The sequence below is a fragment of the Colobus angolensis genome, unplaced genomic scaffold (assembly GCF_000951035.1).
Source record: "Colobus angolensis palliatus isolate OR3802 unplaced genomic scaffold, Cang.pa_1.0 Scaffold101, whole genome shotgun sequence".
Lineage (NCBI taxonomy): Eukaryota > Metazoa > Chordata > Mammalia > Primates > Cercopithecidae > Colobus > Colobus angolensis.
In genome coordinates, this window is record NW_012111031.1 from 8801807 (window position 1) to 8806481 (window position 4675).

Below are 4675 nucleotides of genomic sequence, written 5' to 3' on the forward strand. Positions count from 1 at the left end.
TAGGGTTTTTATGGTATTAGGTCTAACATTTAAGTCTCTAATCCATCTTGAAATAATTTTCGTATAAGGAGTAAGGAAAGGATCCAGTTTCAGCTTTCTGTTTGAGGTTTTAAGAAGAGTTGCTATTCATTTCACATTCCTCTCACTTAGTTTAGATCCATTGGTTCAAGTCTTTTTTCCTCATTCTTTGTCAAGCTCACCTTTCTTCTTTCATGCACAGATAAACTAGTTCTGTTTTCCTCTGTTCTTTTTCCTTTTTCCTTGCATAATAATCCTAGGCTCTGGTTCTATAGAACTTGAAAATACCATCAATCATTTTCCCTTGTTTCTTTATTCATGACTGAAGCTTTTGTGGCCAAAAATCCAATAGACTAAAAATTTCAAAAGTTATGCATGACCTTCCTGGCTCCATCGTTTTCTAGTCTTATCTAAGGGACTTTTGCTCATGCGATGGGGCCATGAGCTAAAAGGTTCAGGACAGACAAAGTCTATGGCATCCAAAGCTATCATTTCAAGGAATGTGTTGAAGCATGTATTTGGTGAGCAGTAACCCCACAACACGGTGTGAGAGTGGGTACTGGGACAGCTGGTGGTGGGTAAGTTGGGGGGGTCTCTGTGTTGGCACTGGAACCATCAGAAACAAACATAGAGATAGTTGACTAAAAGCGAGAATGGAAATCCAACTAGAGCCCTTGCTTTGTCACCCTCAGCCATTAAGGTGGATGTTGCCACAACGAGATACCAGTAATATCACTCAGTGATAGCCACAGAGGATGTGGACTCAGTTCCTGATGCAATCAGGAAAACCAAGTGTTCTCATTCATCAGGACAGTGGAGGAACTGTGGGTCACATGGAGGGGCCAGAGAAAAATGAGAAGTTTGCAGTGCCAGCCTTGATGTAGCGCTGCACATAATCCCACACCAAACACAAAGGAGCTTCTCAGTTTCCAGCAAGTTCTCTCTCTTTGCCTAAGGAAGAAAAGTTGGGAGAAAAAAAATACTGTTTAAAGCTGGCCATTTGTATTTATGTGGGTCTGACTCAATAAGACAATATTTAATATAAAACTAAAGCAAATTAGGCAAGACAAGTTCTTAATTAATTAGTAATATTTCAATTAATTTAGTATGTTGCAGCGTTATCTGTTCTCTTGTCAGTTCTGTTTGGGAAATATTTTTCTAAATCACCAAGGCTACAGAGTGAGATGAGGGAAAGTACCTGCCCTGAGGCCTTTGAACTTTGATGGTTACAGGTTCTAAGCCTGAGTTCAGCAATCTGTGCATTGAGTTTTCTCATCTGTAAAATGGAGCCAATACTTTTCAATCACAGTGTTTTTATATTAAAGATCCCAGATTTAAAAGCCACTTGCACACTGCCTTATATCTGGTAGGCACTCAGTAAATACCGTCACGGCTCTTGTGCTCATACCCTGCCCACAGTTATTCAATCCCAGCCTAGATAAGAGGAAAAGCAAGTTTGCTTAGTTATAAATACTCCTGACCTTTAGAAATTTCTAAATACAATATTGAAAGGTTACCGTCCCACTCTGCCATTGATGAATAAGATGATTTGGGGTACAAAATTGATAGAAATTAATAACATCATGCTGATAATACATACAAGTGATAATAATACCATTACAGACAGTAATGGTACTTTAGACATTTCCTAAAGGTGTGCTTTTCTTTGCTTCCAGAAGCCTCTGGTATGTCAGAACCACGCGGTTTTCCATGGGACTTCCTTTGTGAAGAGCATCCATTTAAAAGACTTTTATGAATACATGGTTTTAATCAAGTCCCCAAAGAACACATTTATCTTCTGAACTGCTGGCAGTTTTAAGGTTTGTGTTAATTTTTTCATTTTTCTTACTGAAGATATTAATTTTGAGGGATATTTTTTAATGGAAAATATTTATACTCTATTTCAGTTAAAACACTGGGAGTACATTTTAAATATTTTCATTCCCTAATTTCATTGAAAGTCAGATATAAATGAAAATAAATATCTTGTCATACTTATTTGTGTATACTCTGTGGAATGTAACAAGGATATTAGAAATAAAATATACCCCACGTTGGCTTAAAACAAATTTTATTTTTGTGTTTATAAATTCTGGCTGAATAGATTCAATAAATTTATGCCAAGCATCTACGTATATCAGATTTAGTTAAGTACTTTCAATTGTTTAAGACCTTGTGGATAAATTATATTTTGAAACATTGAAAATCAAAACTGAATTTGTCAATATCAACTAGTATTATCATTTTTCAAATTATAAAACTCAGTGCCCTGAGTGTTTTCATTTAGTTCTACCAGAGGATATTCACCGTATGATTTATAAATGATAGAATAGAACTTGTTTGGCATTTTGTATGTGTGTGAGTATGTGTACCAACAGTTTGAAAAATTACTAACAATATTGTTGCTTACTCATGGAAAAAGCTTGCTAGCAGAGCAAGCATTTCATTTTGGAAATACATGTTTGCTGTTGAGATAGTACCAAGTAAAACACTTTTACTTTGAAGGTACTTTCTGACAAAGACCTAACCAAGGGCTAAATTCAGTCCATGCATCTTTCAAAGCTGGAAAAAGAAACAGGATATAGGATAAGGCTTGGTACATTGAATGGATAAAAACTAAATGAAGAGCAAAGGAGAAGGAGCACAGTACTTTCTAGCATGACACATCTTTTCCCATAGGCATTTATTTCATTTGGTGGTACTTTTATTCTGTCCACGGTGACAAATGCTTTCTCCCTTAGTACCCCTTTACTGTGGTTCTACTTTTTTAATTTCTTTTATTTCTACTAAGAATCAAAGTAGATTTTACTGTAGTGCTGGGCTAGACTCCAGTTTTCCCACTGTACCCTTCATTGTTGGGCCTCATGATTAACTGCCATTGAACAGTGAGGCAGGGGGTATTTACTAGGGTATGGGGTAGATGGGAAGTTGTGCCTCCATCCTCAGCTTTCTAGCCTGTCAATTCAGTAGGATATCACAGTGTGCTGGAACCTAATAACTGTATCCATAGAAACAGAAGTGCTGGGCACGACGTGAGAAGTTACCTAAATGCTCCTACCTAGTCTACAAGCAAGATTCTGCGTGAACTGTCTGAAACCAATAAAAATCCATTTGTTTTCAAACCTTCATACCCAGGGATCCAACTTCCTTTTTCTCTTAGTTTTTTTTATTTTTTTAATTTATTTTGATTAAAACACACACACACACACACACACATACACCATGAAACCTACCCTTTAACCAATTTTTAAGTGCATACTTTAACGTTGCTAACTCTCTCCGTGTTGTACAGCAAATCCTTACAATTTTTTCAACTTGCATGACTGAAATGCTATACCTGTTGTAAAGCAACTCCCTGTTCCTCCTCCCTTCAGCTCTGGCAACTATAATTTTACCTTATTCTGTGAGTTTGACTACTTTAGGTACTTCATATGAATGAAATCATGCAGTATTTTTCCTTCGGTGACTGGCTTGTTTCACTTAGCATAATGACCTTAGTTTGTCCATGTTGTCACATACGACAGGATTTTCCTTGTTAGGTTTAATAATCTTCTGTTCTACATACAGACCATGTTTACTCATTCATTTGTCAGTGGGCATTTAGGTTGTTTCCACATCTTAGCTATTGCGAATAATGCTGCAGTGAACATGAGTGTGCAAATATCTCTACAAGATCCTGTTTTCAGTTTTTTTGATATGTACCCAGAGGTGAAATTGCTAGATCATATGGTAGTTCTATTTTTAATTTGTGGAGGAATCTTCATACTGCATAGCAGAAGTACCGTTTTGCATTCTTACCCTCTGTGTACAAGGGTTCCAGTTTCTCCAGTTCCAGTTTCTCCACGTCTTTACTAACACTTGTCTATTTTTTAAAATAATAACCATCTTAAGAGGTGACATTTCATTTTGGTTTTGATTTGCATTTCCCTGATAATTAGTGATTTTGAGTATCATTTCATGTATCTGTTGACCATTTTTATATCTTCTTGGGAGAAATGTCTATTCAAGTCCTTTGCTCTTTTTAAAATTATACTATTTGGATATTTTGCAATTGAGTTGTAGGAGTTTATTATATATTTAATATATTAACCCCTTATCAGATATATGGTTTGCAAATTTTTTCCCATTCCATAAGTTGCCTTTTCACTCTACTGATTGCTTCCTTTGCTGCATAGAAGCCTTTAATTTGATACAATTCTACTTGTCTACGTTTGTTTTGTTACCTGTTCTTTTCTTGTGATGTCTAAGAAATCACAGCCAAGACCAAATATTATGGAGCTTTTTCCCTGGGTTTTCTTCTAGTAGTTGTGTAGTTTCAAATCTTACATTTAATTCTTTAATTCATTTTGGGTTGATTTTGGTGTATGGTATAAAATAAGGATCCAGTTTTTTTCTGTGGCGTGTAGATACACAGTTTTCCCAACACAATTTATTGAAGAATAAGTTCTTACACTTTTGTGGAGTCTTAGAACCCTTGTTGAATATAATTTGACCCTCTATATATGGGCTGATTTCTGGACTCTCTATCCTGTTCCATTGGTCCATGTATCTGCCTTTATGTCAGTATCGTGCCATTCTCACTACTGTAACTTTATATATTACAATGTTTTCATCTTGCATGACTGAAAGTCTATATATAATATATATTAATTTTTAT

General features: G+C 35.7%; 1 protein-coding gene across 3 annotated transcripts in view; it reads left to right on the top strand.

The window, feature by feature from the left end:
• Window positions 1-4675, top strand: part of ENOX1 (ecto-NOX disulfide-thiol exchanger 1) — a 612013-nt gene that overhangs the window by 329468 nt on the left and 277870 nt on the right. For 2 of the 3 annotated variants that reach the window (XM_011940311.1, XM_011940319.1), the window contains exon 3: window positions 1695-1838. The exons of the other annotated variant lie outside the window; for it this stretch is intronic. The gene's annotated coding sequence lies outside the window, so the exon portion shown is untranslated. The remainder of the gene's footprint in view (window positions 1-1694; window positions 1839-4675) is intronic. 3 annotated transcript variants of the gene reach the window in all.